This window comes from Aquarana catesbeiana, linkage group LG10, assembly GCF_042186555.1.
Source record: "Aquarana catesbeiana isolate 2022-GZ linkage group LG10, ASM4218655v1, whole genome shotgun sequence".
Taxonomy (NCBI): domain Eukaryota; kingdom Metazoa; phylum Chordata; class Amphibia; order Anura; family Ranidae; genus Aquarana; species Aquarana catesbeiana.
In genome coordinates, this window is record NC_133333.1 from 219,117,564 (window position 1) to 219,137,363 (window position 19,800).

Below are 19,800 nucleotides of genomic sequence, written 5' to 3' on the forward strand. Positions count from 1 at the left end.
GGGGCAAGCACCGCTGGCAGCCTGGGTTGTATGGGAGCGATTGTAGGGGAAGAGAGCGGAGAGCCGCTGCCGCCGCCTGGTTGATCAAAGCGCGGGAAACATAACAACTTTCATTTCAAAAGCTGTGTGTTCCGTCATATACAGCCCCTCCCTCTTGTCTGGGGAACTTTGATAGACAGATCACCCGTCCAAGGATTGGACGGGTGATCTGTCTACCAAAGTGCCCGGAAAAGGGGGAGGGGCTGTATATGACGGTGCGCAGCGGGGAAACCACAGCTATTGAAATGTAAGCTGTTATGTTCCCCGCGCTCTGATCAACCAGGAGGCGGCGGCTCTCCTCTCTCTTCCCCTACACAGGTAGGCTGCAGTGGGGACACATAGCTGCAATGGGAACACTGGCTGCAATGGGGACACAGGCTGCAATGGGGACACTGGCTGCAATGGGGACACATGGCTGCATTGGGGACACATGGCTGCATTGGGGACACATGGCTGCAATGGGGACACATGGCTGCATTGGGGACACATAGCTGCATTGGGGATACATAGCTGCAATGGGGACACATAGCTGCATTGGGGACACAGGCTGCATTGGGGACACATAGCTGCAATGGGGACACATAGCTGCATTGGGGACACAGGCTGCATTGGGGACACATGGCTGCAATGGGGACACATGGCTGCATTGGGGACACATGGCTGCAATGGGGACACATAGCTGCATTGGGGATACATAGCTGCAATGGGGACACGTAGCTGCATTGGGGACACAGGCTGCATTGGGGACACATAGCTGCAATGGGGACACATAGCTGCATTGGGGACACAGGCTGCATTGGGGACACATGGCTGCAATGGGGACACATAGCTGCATTGGGGACACAGGCTGCATTGGGGACACATGGCTGCAATGGGGACACATAGCTGCATTGGGGACACATGGCTGCAATGGGGACACATAGCTGCATTGGGGACACATGGCTGCAATGGGGACACATAGCTGCATTGGGGACACATGGCTGCAATGGGGATACATAGCTGCATTGGGGACACAGGCTGCATTGGGGACACATGGCTGCAATGGGGACACATGGCTGCATTGGGGACACATGGCTGCAATGGGGACACATAGCTGCATTGGGGATACATAGCTGCAATGGGGACACATAGCTGCATTGGGGACACAGGCTGCATTGGGGACACATAGCTGCAATGGGGACACATAGCTGCATTGGGGACACAGGCTGCATTGGGGACACATGGCTGCAATGGGGACACATAGCTGCATTGGGGACACAGGCTGCATTGGGGACACATGGCTGCAATGGGGACACATAGCTGCATTGGGGACACATGGCTGCAATGGGGACACATAGCTGCATTGGGGACACATGGCTGCAATGGGGACACATAGCTGCATTGGGGACACATGGCTGCATTGGGGACACATGGCAGCCATGGCAGCACAATTCCTGTTACAGGGTGACAACCAGGGCATTTTTTTTGTGGGAACGTTGGGGAACACAGTTCCGGCAGCTACAGCACTGAATGTATGTAATGCCATGGGGTGCTGGGGTGTGCTGGAGGGTCTACTGATGCTGGCTGCTGGGGGATCTATTGTTGCTGGAGGGGATTGTTTTTGTGTGGTGGCCTATTGTTGCTGGAGAGGTCTATTGTTGCTGGTGAGGGACCTATTGTTGTTGGGGTTAGCTTATGTTGCTGGGGGTCAATTGTTGCTGGAAGTGATCTACTGTTGAGGAAGGGATCTATTGTTCCTGTCTGCTGGAGAGTCTTTTGTTGCTGGGTGCTGGGAGACCTGTTCTTACTGCTGGGGGTCTTTTGTTGCTGGGGTGATATTTTGTTGCAGGAATCCTATGTTCCTGGGTTGCCTATTGTTACGGGGGGGGGGGGGGGTATTGGTGCTGGCTGCAGGGGATGTATTTTACTGCTTTTCTTGTTATCACTACCAAATTCCATATTACTTAGCACCACATAATGATACTTGGCCCTGTATTCACTAAATGAGGCTGTGCTCAGAGGTGGGTAAGAGGCAGTGGTGGCCCGTCCATATGGGGCAACACCCCCCTAATCCATGCGTCCGGTCCCTAATCTACATGGAGGGCGCCAATGGGCGTTATTTAAAAAAAAATTTTTTTAGAAGCACATGATTAGAGCCCGAGGCTCTAATTGGCTTTAAAAAAGGGTGACCTTGGGGCGCAGAGCACGCGCGTGGGTGCCCTAGACCCCGGAAGTGCAGGATCCCATGCAGGTATGTGATCCTGCGCAGAGTGGCTACCCTGTATGTGGGGTGTTCGGGAACAAGTTAAAAAAGACAATTGTTTTTACTTCACAGAGCAAATTAATGCCATCAAGCTCAGCTTTACATCTACTTTAAGCTCACAGCCCACCATGTAAAGTGAGCAGCTCTGCACCCTCCAGAGCAGGGTACATGGTGGATTTCAGAGGTTGGGGGGGGGTTTCAGAGCTCTGACTTGTAGCTGAGTCCTCTCTACATACAGCTTGTTCTGGGGCTTCTGCAGAAAGCAGCTGATGACTTCAGCAGTATAAATGTATGTTCATCTTCGCCCTATAATATTCCATGACAGGTTCACTTTACATGACAAATCCACTACAAGGTTTCTGGATAAGTAATGAGTCGTATATACGGCCCGGTATAAGAAGGCAATGCTCTACTCTTCATCAGACTTCGCTCTTCTGTGCCTCTGGCAAAGCGTCCTACACAGCAGGTCAATGTCCTGGCCACCATTGTTGCCAACATTGTAAAAAAAAAATGTGGGACACTTTTGTGGCTGTAGGCGGAGCTGTCCAATAATTAGGGGGCGGGGCATTCGTCAGCAGGCGTGGCCTGGGAAAAACAGACAAGTGCGGCGCGCTAAGCGCGCCGCGCCGAAGAATGGGCGTGGTTTACGTGAAATTGTGGGCGTGGCTTAAATGGGCGTGGCTCTAGAGGGTGTGGTTAGAGTCTGAAATGAATGAGGGATGGAGAGGGGGAGAGAGGGATGGAGAGGGGGAGAGAGGGGGAGAGAGAGGGAAATGACGGGACAGCAGCCCCAGATCCTACACAATAGAAATATGTGTATTCTAGAAAGTTTAACAATCAGCAGATAAAGATACTCCAAACACCTGGTGTTAATGCTTCAATCATCCCGGCACCATGGTTGTTATGGTGTCAGGATGATTGAAGCGCATTATTTCTATTATTATATTGTAATATAAAATGAAATCATTCAACTCACCATAATGCAGAATCAGTGGGATCCCTGAGCGTGTCACCAGCCACGTCGCCTGCCACCAGCCGTCCGTCCTTGCTTCAGATGTCCGAGCAGAGTCCGTCCTTGCATCAGGTGCCCCCAGCGGAGCCCCCCTCACATCAGGAGTCCCCGGCGGAGCCCCCCCTCACATCAGGTGTCCCCGGCGGAGCCCCCCCTCACACCAGGAGTCCCCGGCAGAGCCCCCCCTCACATCAGGTGTCCCCGGCGGAGCCCCCCCTCACACCAGGAGTCCCCGGCGGAGCTCCCCCTCACATCAGGTGTCCCTGGCGGAGCTCCCCCTCACATCAGGAGTCCCCAAGGGAGCCCCCCTCACACCAGGAGTCCCCGGCGGAGCCCCCCCTTACATCAGGTGTCCCCGGCGGAGCCCCCCCTCACACCAGGAGTCCCCAAGGGAGCCCCCCTCACACCAGGAGTCCCCGGCGGAGCTCCCCCTCACATCAGGTGTCCCTGGCGGAGCTCCCCCTCACATGAGGTGTCCCCGGCGGAGCCCCCCTCACATCAGGAGTCCCCAAGGGAGCCCCCCTCACACCAGGAGTCCCCGGCGGAGCCCCCCCTCACATCAGGTGTCCCCAGTGCCCCCCCACTCACATCAGGTGTCCCCAGTGCCCCCCCACTCACATCAGGTGTCCCCAGTGCCCCCCCACTCACATCAGGTGTCCCCAGTGCCCCCCCCACTCACATCAGGTGTCCCCAGTGCCCCCCCCACTCACATCAGGTGTCCCCAGTGCCCCCCCCCACTCACATCAGGTGTCCCCAGTGCCCCCCCTCACATCAGGTGTCCCCAGTGCCCCCCCACACTCACATCAGGTGTCCCCAGTGCCCCCCCACTCACATCAGGTGTCCCCAGTGCCCCCCCACACTCACATCAGGTGTCCCCAGTGCCCCCCCACACTCACATCGTGTCCCACAGCGGTGCGCGCGCTCACCCCCCACCTAGAACCCCCGCCCCTTTCCATATCAGACTGGCAGCGGGGCGGGGGGTAGGCGGGCCGAGGCGGAGCGGGGCGAGGCGGAGCGGGGCGGGCCGAGGCGGAGCGGGGCAGGGGGTGGGCGGCGACGCAGAAGCTTCGTCTAGCCTCCCCCCAGCCGTCTTCCTGAACTTCAACAAAATGGCGGCCGGCGGAGACAATGTCTCCGCCGGCCGCCGACCTCTAGCGGCGGCGGCGGCGGCGGCGGTTTCAAAAACCGGAACCGAATTTTTCGGGACATTTCCCGGGACACCACAAATCCGGGAATGAAGTCCACGTCCCGGGAATGTCCCGGGAAATTCGGGACAGTTGGCAGCTATGCATATATAAGAATTGTTCTTCACTTTTTGTAAACCTGCTCTGCAAAGTACAGGGCGAGTTTACAGCACAGCCAGGTACAGTTTGGAAGGCAGAGCAGTGGGGACTCACATGGAAGAAAACTAACATCCATCCTGTGAGATCTTCATGTTGGGAGAGCTGTATGATGTATGCAGGGGGCGGAAAGCAATGATCGGAACTGCACTGTTGTATCATCTTGCTCCGCCCACCTGTAGAGGAGCTCTCAGTGTCACAGCCCGATCCAGCCAGCCAGACTGATGAGAAATCAAGGCCAGTAGAATGAATTCTTCTCCCTCTGTGCCAGAATGTGGTTGCCGCTGTAGAGAGGAGGCAAGCAATATGTATGGGTGCATCCTCAGCCCACTTTTTGGGCAGACTGTACAATTGAGTGGAGCCATAACCTAAATATTCTCTGCATGCTCATGCTGCTGTCGGCGACCTAGAGCCCCCTCCCACACTCCTCCCACACCCTGCCCAGGGCAGCCGATCCTCCCGCCCACCCCTTGTACCGGCCCTGCTGCCTATAGATGGCAGTGCTGAGCCGATGACGTCACTGAGAATCCAGCTTCAAGATAAAGAGAGCACTGCTATAACCTCGCCGGACGCTGTGGCGTGCGTCCTTAATCCAAGCCAGGCCAGGCCAGGCCAAGCCAAGCCAGGGAGGTGTCTGTCAAACTGTTCTTGCACGTCCACGAGTTCTAGTCTACCCAGGGCTATGTGGATAGGGTTGTGCAACACACACATTTTTTTCCTACATTTTTTTAATTATTCATTTTATTTATGGTATTTATGATTTTCATTTATTATTTTTATACCCCTTTATATTTATTCATTATTCATTTCATCAAGCACCCATTTTTATACACCATTATTTATTTTTAGATTTACCCATTATTATATTTTTTTTTTCTTTTTCTACACCATTTTTTATTTTTCATATGCATTTATTATTTTTATACACCCTGATTCATAGTTATTTTTATATTTATTAATTATTATCCTCATTATTTTTCTTTATTTTTATACACCCTTATTTAGAGTTATTTTTATATTTATTAACTATTATATTTATCATTATTATTTATTTTATACACCCTTTTTTTTTATCTTTATTCTTTAAATTTATTCATAAATGTATCCTTTTTTATTTTTTTATATACATTTTTATTCATTATCTTTATTTTTTTATGTATATTTATACTCTCTTATTTTTTTATTTTATATTACTTTTATTTGTTTATATTTTTAACCTATTTTTTTCCATTCACAATCTTTTACTTATATTTATTTATTATTAATGTCATCGCACACCCATTTTTATTTTTATACACCGTTATTTATTTTTAGATTTACTCATTATTAAGAAAGCGGGGCCCCATTCACAGGGGCCCTGGGGCCCAGGAACCATTCCTAACAAGGAAGAGACCTGGTGTAGTATAAAAGGGGTTTTTAACCGATTCAGCCCTCGGAAGATTTTACCCCCTTCCTGACCAGAGCACTTTTTACGATTCGGCACTGCGTCTCTTTAACTGACAATTGCGCGGTCGTGTGACGTTGTACCCAAACAAAATTGACGTCCTTTTTTTCCCCCCACAAATAGAGCTTTCTTTTGGTGGTATTTGATCACCTCTGTGGTTTTTATTTTTTGCGCTATAAACATAAAAATAGAGCGATAATTTTGAGAAAAAAAAAGCAATATTTTTTTACTTTTTGCTATAATAAATATCCCCCAAAATATAAAAAAAACCCTTTTTTTTCCTCAGTTTAGACCAATATGAATTCTTCTACGTAATTTTAGTTAAAAAAAATCGCAATAAGCGATTGGTTTGTGCAAAATTTATAGCGTCTACAAAACGGGACAGTTTTATGGCACTTTTATTAATTATTTTTTTTTAATTAGCAATGGCGATCTGCGATTTTTACCGTGACTGCGACATTATGGCGGACAATTTTGACACTATTTTGGGACCATTGTCATTTATACAGCGATCAGTGCTTTAAAAATGCACTGATTACTGTGTAAATGACCCTGGCAGGGAAGGGGTTAACCACTAGGGGGCAGTGAAGGGGTTAAGTGTGTCCTAGGGAGTGATTCTAACTGTTAGGGGGGGATGGGCTTCAACACACAGGACAGTGATCACTGCTCTCGATGACAGGGAGCAGTGATCTCTGTCATGTCACTAGGCAGAACGGGGAAATGCTTTGTTTACAAAAGTATCTCCCCGTTCTACCTCTCCGTGACACGATTGCGGGCATCCGACCGACATCGAGTCCACGGGACCCGCTGTCACGGAGGACGTGGCACTCGCGCGCCCGCAACACCGCTTCTTAAAGGGGACATACCTGTTTGCCCTTTTGCCCCCAGTGCCATTCTGCTGATGTACATCAGCGTGCGCTGGTCAGCAAGCGATTAAAATAGAAATGGTAAGCAAAACATTTGTGTATAGATATAAAAAATAAAAAAATTATAAATATCTTTGTTGCCTTTTTTATAAGTGATCACATTCCCTCTGTTCTCAGCTGCATAAGAGCTTGGGGAGGAGAAGCAGCAGCACACTGATCTTCTCAGTGAAAAGCTGTGCAGTGGGGGGGGGGTGTCAGGACAAGTCTGATCATTGGAGGAGAGCAGGCTGAGTTCCCATCATAGCTAGAGAACTGACCACGCTGTGCTCTCCTGCTTAGTGTGGTCAGTTTTTATTAGGAAAGCAGAGGGACTGACAGACACACCAGGGATTTCACATAAAGGAAGCAAAACAAAGAGAACAGGAGACTTTCTCATACAAGTACATGGTACAGCAGGCACATATCAGGAATAGGAAATGACTAGGAATAGGAAATGACATTGTTGCCAACCATCAGTATTTATACTGGCAGCCAGTAAAAAACAGGCACTTTTCTACTGCCAGTAAATGCCAGTGACAGGAAGAAGTTGCCAGTAAAAAAAGTCTGACGGTTGGCTTGATACTGCACATGTACAATTCTGGTCTGGAGCCGGCCGAGACTATTGAAGTGCCTGCTACAGTGTGTTCGGGCAGCACCGGCAGGGGCGGGTCTACCACAGGTGTGCCTGAGCATGTCGTGTGATGGTGCAAGGGAGCTGAGCAGAGCGGCCGGAGCCTCGTGTGCAGGTCTGTGGGACAGGAGTGGGGCTGTCAGTGCTGTTTGGACTGAAGGGACCACCTGGTGTGGAGAGAGACTGTGATTCAGGAGGAGACGCGTCGTGTCGTTGAGGTGTCCTCATCATCTGTGCTGCTGCACACTGCTGTCAATGTCATTGTGAGAGTCAGTTTCATGTGTGTGCGTGCCTCCCCATTCTTATTTCTTGCCCCGTGAGCTACTTACTATATCAAAAATAAGATAGAAATATATTTTTTTTAAGTTAATATCTACTTTTGGAAAATTCCAGTAAAAACTTGGCTGTGCCAGTAAATTTTGGATGTTGTGTCAGTAAATTTCAATCTGGTAGGTTGGCAGCACTGCACAGTGATCACATGTCAAATGTACACAATGGCTTATAGTCATAGCCAATCATTGTGTACTGTTGTGATCTCTGTGATTGGTCCCTGTGATCACATGGTACAGACAGGGCTAATCACAGCACACCTGTACCATGTGATAGCCAATCACAGCTATTGCAATAATACATAATGACACATGAATTGATGCCATTCATAAAAAATAAGCGAGTACACCCCTCACATTTTGTAAATATTTTATTATCTTTTCATGTGACAACACTGAAGAAATGACACATTGCTACAATGTAAAGTAGTGAGTGTACAGCTTGTATAACAGTGTAAATTTGCTGTCCCCTCAAAATAACTCAACACACAGCCATTAATGTCTAAACCGCTGGCAACAAAAGTGAGTACACCCCTGAAAATTGTGAAAAAGTGAAAATGTCCAAATTGGTCCCAAAGTGTCAATATTTTGTGTGGCCACCATTATTTTCCAGCACTGCCTTAACCCTCTTGGGCATGGAGATCACCAGAGCTTCACAGGTTGCCACTGAAGTCCTCTTCCACTCCTCCATGACGACATCACAGAGCTGGTGGATGTTGGAGACCTTGCACTCCTCCACCTTCCGTTTGAGGATGCCCCACAGATGCTCAATAGGGTTTAGGTCTGGAGACATGCTTGGCCAGTCCATCACCTTTACCCTCAGCTTCTTTAGCAAGGCAGTGGTCGTCATGGAGGTGTGTTTGGGGTCGTTATCATGTTGGAATACTGCCCTGCGGCTCAGTCTCTGAAGGGAGGGGATCATGCTCTGCTTCAGTATGTCACAGTACATTTTGGCATTCATGGTTCCCTCAATGAACTGTAGCTCCCCAGTGCTGGCAGCACTCATGCAGCTCCAGACCATGACACTCCCACCACCATGCTTGACTGTAGGCAAAAAACACTTGTCTTTGTACTCCTCACCTGGTACCGCCACACAGGCTTGACACCATCTGAACCAAGTAAGTTTATTTTGGTCTCATCCCCAAAAATGGGGATATTTATTACAGCAAAAAGTACAAAATATTGTTTTTTTTTCAAAATTGTCGCTCTTTTTTTGTTTATAGCGCAAAAAATAAAAACCGCAGAGGTGATCAAATACCACCAAAAGAAAGCTCTATTTGTGGGGAAAAAAGGACGTCAATTTTGTTTGGGTGCAACGTCGCACGACCGCGCAATTGTCAATTAAAGTGACGCAGTGCCGAATCGCAAAAAATGGCCTGGTCATTCAGCAGCCAAATCTTCCAGGGCTGAAGTGGTTAACCACTTGTTTACTGGGCACTTAAACCCCCCTCCAGACCAATTTTCAGCTTTCAGCGCTGTCGCACTTTGAATGACCATTGCGCGGTCATACAACACTGTACCCAAATTAAATTTTTATCATTTTTTCCCACAAATAGAGGTTTCTTTTGGTGGCATTCGATCACCTCTGCGGTTTTTATTTTTTGTTAAAAAAATTTAAAAAGACTGAATTTAAAAAAATATATATATTTTTTTTATATTTTGTTATAAAATGTTGCAAACAGGTAATTTTTCTCCTTCATTGATGTACGCTGATGAGGCTGCACTGATGGTCACCAATAGGCTGCACTGATAGGCACCAATGGGCTGCACTGATGGGCACCGATAGGGCGGCACTGGTGGGCACTGAGAGGTGACACTGAGAGGTGGCACTGAAGGGCATTGATAGGTGGCATTGGTGGGCACTGAGAAGTGGCACTGATAGGTGGCACTGATAACTGGCAGTGATGGGCACTGATAGGTTACACTGAAAGGCAGCACTGCTAGGTGGCACTGATTGGCACCACTGGTGGGCATTGATAGGTGGCACTTGTGGGAATTGACAGGTGGCACTGGCAGGTGGCACTGGCAAGCACAGAGGAGGAGGCAGATGTGCCTCCTTCCTCTTCGGGACCGATGTCCCTTGAACATAAGCCGGTGATCAGCTTTTTTTTCTCCTCACACTGTCAGCGTGAGGAGAAAAAAAAACAATTACCGAGCTTTTGTTTACACACGTGATCAGATGTCATTGGCTGACAGCTGATTACGTGGTAAGGGGCCGCGATCGGCCCCTTACTCGGATCGGTGATCACCCGAGTCTCGGTTAATCACGCCGCGCGTGCCCTGCAGGGGGAGCGCTGGGAGCGCGCAAAGGGGAGGACGTCCTATGATGGCCTCCAGGAAATTCAGGTCCACGCTGGGACCATCATTCGGCTACAGCACGGACCTCAAGTGGTTAAAGTATAACTAAAGGCAAAACTTTTGTTTTTTGTTTTTTTTTTTTAGATAGAGGGCAGAGAGATTAGAACACCTGTCAATTTTGATTGCTGTCTCTGCCCCCATTATGGAGAGTCTCCCTCTGTTTGTCCTGTTTACCATTATCATTGAAAAGGAAAAAAAAAAGGAGATCCCACATTTTTGGATTGTCCCCTGAAAAGTAATAGAGGGGGAAATCTTCCAGTGGGGCATGAGTTCTGATGACCTGGGGGTCCCCAAGGGATTCCCCTCATTTTCTGGTATTTCCTCTCACTTCCTTTTTTGGCTATGGGACAGGAAGTGAAGGGAAGTCTCCCTGCATTGGGACACAAATGGTGAAAAAAAAAAAAAAAAAATCTGACAGGGGTTAATAGTGACTCTTGGATGACAGTTGTGGCGTTCGGGACGTGGCAGACAAAACGCAGACCCTGAATGCCTTGGAAGGAGTGGCCACCTTCTTAGAACTTGCTGAAGCCGTACCAAGTCCTGGCAATCACCGCGCTGTGCTGATGAAATGTTTGTGGCACAAAGCCTGGAGGCCAACTACCGAGATAAGAGAAGGAATTGTCCCTAGAACAATATCTGCATGTGTGGTTTTCCATTAGGGAAAAATGCAGAAGGTCTGAGCTCAAAAAAGTACGTATGAAGTGGTACGGTAATGCTGCAGTTCAGCAGTGGAAAATCCCCGCTGTTTGAACAATGAAGTTAAACCTTCAGAGGACAACTAATCAGCTGCACAGAGGTTGTCTGGATATTAACGGGAATTATTCAACATTTTTGTAATTAATGATTACATTAAGACATTAAAAGAAACAAATATGGAGGCCATCATTGGGAGCTACTCCTAAAAATGCTACTTGTCTGACATTCATTGGTGTCGATGCTTTCATAGTCACCTGGGCGGGGTTATGCACAGGCAATGATTTGCTTTGTGGTCATGGCAAAAATTATACCCCGTCACAGTACCACCACCAAACTGGTTTGGTGGTGGTGTGGTGGTGCAAGCTTTTTAAGAGCAGGCTTTTAAGGGTTAAAACAGCTGCCAGCTGCCCTCTGAAAAGCAAACCAGCATGGAGGGGGCAGCAAGGACTGTTGCTGGTGTAAATTAACCCTTACAACGAGGTCTTAGTATGCATATCGGTAGAGGGGACACGTTACTGTCCCTGTATTCTGCCCATGAATTGCTACAACTGCCCATCTCTTGACCATATACTGCCACAACTGCCAGTTTTTATTACATGATTAACTACTTGACTTCCAAGATTTAGCCCCCTTCATGACCAGGCCTTTTTTTGCGATACGGCACTGACAATTGCGCAGTCATGCAACGCCGTACCTAAAAAAGATGATATCATTTTTTCTCACAAATAGATCTTACTTTTGGGGGTATTTGATCACCTCTGCATTTCTATTTTTTTTTGCGCCATAAACAAAAAAAAGGCTGACAATTTTGAAAACACAACAAAAAAAAATATATATATATATTTTTTTTTTACTTTTTATCCAATAAAAACATTTAAAAAAAATCGAATTTCTTCATCAATTTAGGCCAATATGTATTCTGCTACATGTTTTTGTTAAAGCGTATATTGATTGGTTTTTGCAAAACTCATAGAATCTACAAAAAAAAAGGCTGACAATTTTGAAAACAAAACAAAAAAAAAAAATATATATATATATATATATATATATATATATATATTTTTTTTTACTTTTTATCAAATAAAAACATTTTAAAAAATCAAATTTCTTCATCAATTTAGGCCAATATGTATTCTGCTACATTTTGTTAAAGCGTATATTGATTGGTTTTTGCACATTTCATAGAATCTACAAACTATGGGATATATACTGGAATTTTTTTTTTTTTATACTAGTAATGGTGGCGATCAGCGACCTATAGCGGAACTTTACGTTTTTGGTTGTAACATGCCAAAATGTGGAAAATTTCAAGGGGTATGAATACTTTTTCAAGGCACTGTATCTTCTGCCTTTTCAAAGAAAGGACACCACTTCTGGTAATGAAAGCCGTTCTCCAGGAACATATACTATAAACACTGAGATTGTATATTATGTGGATTTCTTATATCGCTGCTGAAGATCTGTGTATCTGTTGCTGCAACCAAGCTGTGCAAGATTTATATAAAATACATCAGTACGCTATAAACTGTGTGCAAGTATTTCTTCATAATACAAGGTACCTCACTCAGGCCCCAATCTATGGTGCCGCCGGTGTGTGTGGGACCAAATCAGCACTGTTTATTTTCAGACACCATATTCTGATAACGTATTATCATGCAGAGTTCTCTAGAATCCACTTTTGCACATCTGAGGTCTATCTTGGACATCATTCCCCTATTGGTGTATCTTTCCCAATTGGTGGCTCCTTAGAAATTCAGCGTTCTTCTGGCGGCCTCAGCGCTGGTGCGGGATTGTTCTGTGATTTCCGCTGATGTAAGCACAGTCCCAGCAGGGATGTCATGATATCCTCATCTTCTGTGTTGTGGAGGTTCGGAATGTTGTCCTCTCAGGGGGACCGGCTACATTCCTGGCTTATCACCAGACATAATCCGCGTTCTTTGCAGTGCAGACCCTCCACTTTGTTTTCCTTTTTCATCGTAGCGTGGCCAAGACAAACACGGCAATTTACCTCATTATGCAGTCATTTTACTTGCATCAATTTATTCTCGCTATTTAAAAAATAGAGTTTTCAGTTCTTGCCCATCCGTTCTCTGCTCCATAGCTGGTGCCGCCGTTCAGGAGGGGAGTCTCGGATCACACCAATCCTTGTTCATGACTGGTCCTTATTTGTATCAGGACCCCCCAGGTCTTTATAAGTAAGGTCAAAAGGGGAGGACACATTTACTGCCCCCTTAATATAATAATAATAATAATATATAATATATAATATAATAATGCAACACCTTCTCAGACAGATTGTCAGGATGGTTAGGTAAATTAAATTTTGGGCTCCTCTGTAATCAGTGATTGCTTTGGGCTGTTGCGAGCTCCACTGGTTGCAGGTTTGATTGTTTCTCCTTGCCATTCTGGAGGATTCCAGTATGTAGTGGGCTGGAAAGACAGATCAGCAACCTGAATATTTATGTTGTCTCAGCCAATCCCTGGGGAAGGGTGCCCAGAAGGTGACTGGGGGAGTGCATAAATAAGCAGGGGCTTGGGATTGCTCTTTTCTTGCCCAAGAGGAGAAATTCCCAGCTTGAAGTTCTACATGTGCTCATTGAGGTCCCAGCTATGCTAAAGCCGTGGGGCCTATTTGCTGAAAGTCTCTGGAATTGATAAGGGGATTTGGCCTGGAGAGTTCAATGAGGAAATGTCTGTGATATTGGAAGGAGGTATCCAAGTTTTCAGGGATATTGTGTGTACAGACTTAAGTGTAGGATCCTGGAGAATGTTGCTGCTGCTATCCCTTGTGCATCAGTACTAGAACTTGCCTGGCCTGCGATATTTCTGAAGGTGTTTTAAAAATGTCCATTTTTACATTATGTTATGGAAGCACATTACCTGCTTCCATAATATAATGTGCTTAGGGAGATGACACATATACTGCCCCCCTTTATAAAAGGTACACAGGGTGAGGTCAAATTTACTACCCCATTTAAAACATATTCCCAGGGGGAGGACACATTTTCTATCTCCTTTATAAAATGTATCCAGGGGAGGTCATATTTACTACCCCCTTTATAAAAGTGCCCCAGGGTGAGAACACATTTATTGACCCCTTTATAAAGTATAGCATACTGCATCTATGGCAACAGCATGGCTTCGTAGTAGAAGTATCCAGATGCTTAACCTGCCCACCTGCAGTCCACACCTTTCACCAATTGAAAATATTTGGCACATCTTGAAATGAAAAATACAACAAAGAGGATCCAGGACTGTGGAGCAGTTAGAATCAGGCAAGAATGGGACAACATTCCACTCCCAAAACTCCAACTGGTCAGCTCACTTCCCAGACATTTACAGAGTGTTGTTAAAAGAAGAGGGGATTCTACACTGTGGTAAACAAGGCCCTGTCCCAACTTTTTTTGAGACATGTTACTGCCATCAATTTCAAATCTACCTTTTTTTTTCTTAGAATGGTACATTTTCTCAGTTTAAACATTTCATATGTTTTCTATTTTCTATTGTGAATAAAATATGGGTTTGTGAGATTTGCAAATCATTGTATTTTGTTTTTTTGTAGAATGTACACCGCGCCCAATATTTTTGGGATTGTAAAAGGTACCCAAAAGGAAGACACATTTACTGCCCCCTTTTATAAAATGTATCTGAAGAGGTCAAATGTATTGCCCCTTTTATATAATGTAGCTAGAGGGGGGGGCACATTTACTGCCCCCTCTATAAAAATGTACATGGGGGAGATCATATTTAATACCCATTTAATGCCCAGGGGGAGTACGCATTTACTTCCCTCATTTATAAAAGGCCCCCAGGGGGAGTACGCATTTACTGCCTTCCTTGATGTAGCACCCTCTAGTGTGCTAGAATAGAAAAATAGCGCCTGCATAGCGCCTGTAAAGAGCCTCTCCTCTCACTCCAGTGTGAAAGCCCGAGTGCTTTCACACTGGAGCGGTGCGCTAGCAGGACGTCAATGGGCAGCGCCGCCGAAGAGCCGGCAAAGCACCGCCGCAGCAGCTCTTTGCGGGTGCATTTAACCCTTTTTTCGGTCGTTAGCGGGGGTTAAAACCTCGGCCGAAAAGTACCAGAAAAATGGCTGCATCGGCACTTTGCAGGTGCATTTAACCCTTTTTCGGCCGTTAGTGGGGGTTAAAAGCTCGGCCAAAAAGTGCCAGAAAAACGACGGTAAAGCGCCGCTAAAAATAGCAGCGCTTTACTGCCGAAGCCCCCAACGCCCCAGTGTGAAAGTAGCCTAAGTGTAGGAAAATTGTTTAGGCTTGGCTGACAGCCAAGCCTATGTGTTTTTTCGGGTCAGGGTGAGTGACTCAGGGAGGGCTAAACGACTCACAGGCAGCACGTCTGAGACCTCCCCCTACTTTTGGAACTTGCAGGAAACTTCCAGAAGAATGGGAGTGGAGGTGAGGAGGAGCTGTCTGGAGTATTCTTAGGGCCCTGACAAATCCCCAGCAGATGGGTTGGTAGGGGGCAGACCCCCTCAAATACTCAGGGCTAGCCCAGCTGGGGCAGTGGAGTGCCGGTGGAAGCTGGAGATGGAGTGTTAGGAGGCTGTCGGAGACCCTTGAGGGTTCCCCCTAGTCTGGGGGGGGGGGTGACCTTGGGTCTGGAAGCTCGGTTGCAGCAGGGACCCTCTTTGTGACACACAGGAGTGTCCTAACCAGAGGCACGGGAGCAGGAGAAGGACAGCAGGAGAACACTGCCGGGCAAATCTCCAGGGAAGAAGACAGCCAGGTGGGCTGGTGAGTGTACAGTTGGGAGGACTGAGAGGCAGTCTGAGAGGATGGGTGAGAGCAGTCTCAGATGGATGCAGAGTCAGTCTGGGAGGACTGTGGAAGTTCAGCCGGAAGGGCTGGAGAAAGGAGCAGCTGCAGCCAGGTCGACTGGCAGTGCCTGAAGAGGTGGTGCTGGGATCAGTAGCCACAGAGGGACAGCTGGGCAGCAGGACTTTGCTACACAAACAAGGGGCCTGCAGTCCCTGCCTGTAAAGGGCATTTGCTACCAACCTTACAGTGCCAGCTGGTCCTGGGAGTTGTAAGGCTTCAAGCAAGTGTTGTGCTGGAGGAAGCTGAGGAGTGTAAATAGCTGTACAGAAGGAGTTTTGTCCCTGAAACTTCTGCTAAAGTGGGCATCCCATATTACCCTTCTCCCTAGTTAAAAAAATACAAAAAAACAAAGCACTGTACTGTTCCTTGCCTCAAATGTACTGCGAAAAGTGTGCCTGGCTGTGCAGGGTGGGGTATCCCTTTCTACTTGCGGCTCCTTAGGGGGTGCGCTACATTTATAAAGGGTCCCCAGAGAGAGGACACATTTACTGCCTGCCTTTATAAATGGCACCCCATTGAAAGGACACACTTACTGCCTTTATAAAATGTACCTGGAGGGGACACATTTACAGCCCCCTAATAGTATGTACCTGGGGGGGGGACATATTTATTGCCCCCCTTTATAGTAGTACCCAGCTTCCCTTTATAAAATGTTTGTGTATTATTCCTTGAATCTTGGTGTATTTTGTGTATTTCTTTTAGATCTGTACAGTAATCCAGTGCAGGAGCTTCCTGTGATAAAGACCCGTCACTGCTGCTCTCTCTCCTTGTGCAGGATGACTGGTCTTGTCTCCGCCCCTTCCTCCAGTTTTCTGCAGGCAGCCTGTAGTACAGGGGTGCCCAACCTTTTGAAGAGCGAGGGACACTTTATTGACTTGGTAACCGATCGTGGGCCACAATGAGCGTAAAGTGGGGATGGCAAGTCTGTGTCCACTCTGCATATGTAGAGCAGACACGGATGCAACCCGCTCTACCCTAAGGGCCCTCCGATCTGCCCAGACAGAAGGGGACAAATCCCCTTCTTTTTTTTTTAAGGAGATCGGATTGCAGATAGGCGGGTATAAACAGACATGAGTCTGTTTACATCTGCCGCTCTATAGAGGTGAATGGAGAGTTTGTTTGAGTCCACCTGAAAAACAGACAGGCGGACCCGATCGGACCGATCATGTGAAAGGGGCCTAAGGCTGCTTTCACACTGATGCACAGCGGTTTACCTGCTCCTCAACTGACCTCAATCTTCACTTCTTCCTCAGGATTCCTGCAGCTGACTGGTACTGCTGGCTGGTACTGCCGGTGTGTACTGCTGACAGGTGCTGGTACTGCTGGCTGGTACTGCTGGCGGGTACTCTTAGCTGGTACTGGTACTGCTGGCTATTACTGCTGGTGGGTACTGGTACTGCTGGCTGGTACTGGTACTGCTGGTGGGTGCTGCTGACTGGTACTGCTGGTGGGTGCTGCTGACTGGTACTGCTGGCTAGTACTGCTGGTGGGTACTGGTACTGCTGGCTGGTACTAGTACTGCTGGCTGGTACTGATACTGGTGACGGGTACTGGTACGGCTGGTTTATATTGCTGGCTGGTACTAATGACTGGTACGGATGGTGGGTACTGGTACTGCTGGCGGGTACTTCTGGCTGGTACTGCTGGTTTATACTGCTGGCTGGTACTGATGACTGGTACGGATGGTGGGTACTGGTACTGCAGGCGGGTACTTCTGGCTGGTACTGGTACTGCTGGCTGGTACTAATGACTGGTACGGATGGTGGGTACTAGTACTGCTGGTGGGTACTTCTGGCGGGTACTGGTACTGATGACTGGTACTACTGGCTGGTACTGGTACTGCTGGTTGGTACTGGTACTGCTGACTGGTACTGATACTGCTGCATGGTACTGGTACTGTTGGTTGGTACTGGTACTGCTGGCTGGTACTGGTACTGATACTGGCGGCTGGTACTGATACTGGCGGCTGGTACTGATACTGGCAGCTGGTACTGATACTGGTGGCTGGTACTGCTGGCTGCTGTCCCAGATCGCGGGTTCCTGTGTCCTGACCCGCCATCCCGAGCATAATTGTGACAGAAGCATGCAGCTGCAGTAGAGAGCAGAGCCGATGCTTCCTGTTACAGGCGGAGTACATTTGGTATCACTCCGCCTGTGAAGGAGTCGGCGCTATACAGGAAGCATCGGCTCTGCTTCCTCTAGCGGTGGCTCCGTTCTTCGATCTGGGCTTGCCGACCCACCATCGCAGAACGGGCCACAACGGAGGGCGCCGTGGGCCACATGTGGCCAGTGGTTGGGCACCCCTGCTGTAGTAGGTGGAGACTGATGGGCCCCTCCTATGGTTCTTCTCTCTGACAGACTATGCACAAAATGGTGATGATGTCACTGCTACTTTTAGAAGGTAATAGCTGGGTTTGTAAAGGAATTGGCTGTACACAAAGTGGATTTATATCCCCTGTGCCTATTAAGTAATATATTTAAATTAAAGTTGTCATGCCCAGAGCTCAGCTTTAAGGATAACAGCTGGAAAGAGATAGCTGCCCACTTTCAATTAAGGGATGATACACTTAGGTATATTCGGTGACAGCTTATGGAAAGGGCTTGCTTTTATTTGGCGTAGGATTGTTGTGTTTTTAGGAGGATAACGCTCTGTGTAAATCTCGGTTCTGGACGGACTTAAAAGGGAAATCCATTGACAAACAGCTCCCATATATTTATGTCAGGCTGTTGCTCCGACATGTCAGGCTTATTATATATCATATATCTGAACTTGGCTATTGGCTCCAGAATGGGCGGATTACGCACAACGTTCGCTTTTGTGTGCCAGGTGTGATGAGATCAGTGTATTTACTAACTTATAAAGGTGCATCCTGGGACAAGGAGTGACCTCGCTGCCATGACATCACTGCGCTCCTCGCCCTCACATGCGGCTTTTCTTTCACCAATTATCTGACTATAAATCTCTGTTATTCGGCAGCCTGTAACGGATGGCATGGCGGGGACAATGCAGCCAAACAGAAGTGCCAGCTTGGGGGCCTCTAATTAGTTTGCAGTGGACGCGCTCCAGCCTAGTAAGTCTTCGGTGACCTTGTAAAAAAATAAAAATAAAGAAATCCACTTTAAAGTGCACCTGGGCTGATTAGGTAAACAGTGTGTAATGGAAGCGTGGAGTTGGCACAGCTGGCAGCCTGGCACAAGGTGAAAGGACAAGGGCTGAGCTCGGCAGATAAAGCTTTCTTTATTGAGATAACTTCATTCTGATGTCATGCGGTTCCTTATGTACTGAACCCCGTCTGTTGACATCCAGCGCACCCCCTGCAATGGAGGCGTCTTTCAGCACTTTAGAGAAAAGGGGATGGCCCGACCATAATTCTTTTATTTTTTTAATCAGTATCATAATTCATTTTTATAATATCCAAAATGAAGAGCAAAAGACACGTCTACAGACTTCAATGATGCTCTGCAACAACAGAAACCAATGGGTAATGCGCTGTACGTCATAGCAGCCAATCACATTTCAGTTTACTGCGGTCTGATCACTAGGGATGAGCAAAATTATTTTTTTTCCCTGAAGTAAAGGGGGAAGTTAGGAAATGTTGGCAAAATATCGCCGTTTTGGTGAAATGCATTGGAATCAACTGGGGAAGGCAAAATGAAAGAGGAACTTCACTGCCCCTCTTGTTTTTTGCCCCCTCTTGACAGCTAGGTAGTCCATAAAAACATACACTATATTGCCAAAAGTATTGGGACGCCTGCCTTTACACGCACATGAACTTTAATGTCACCCCAGTCTTAGTCCGTAGGGTTCAGTATTTAGTTGGCCCACCCTTTGCAGCTATAACAGCTTCAACTCTTCTGGGAAGGCTGTCCACAAGGTTTAAGAGTGTGTCTATGGGAATGTTTGACCATTCTTCCAGAAGGGCATTTGTGAGGTCAGGCACTGATGTTGGACGAGAAGGCCTGGCT

The 19,800-nt window shown here is 47.5% G+C and overlaps 1 long non-coding RNA gene across 1 annotated transcript in view; it reads left to right on the forward strand.

The window, feature by feature from the left end:
* Window positions 1-244: 244 nt before the first annotated feature.
* Window positions 245-19,800, forward strand: part of LOC141110145 (uncharacterized) — a 59,100-nt gene continuing 39,544 nt past the window's right edge. Inside the window, exon 1 of the long non-coding RNA XR_012236248.1 lies at window positions 245-357. This is a non-coding gene — a long non-coding RNA (uncharacterized lncRNA). The remainder of the gene's footprint in view (window positions 358-19,800) is intronic.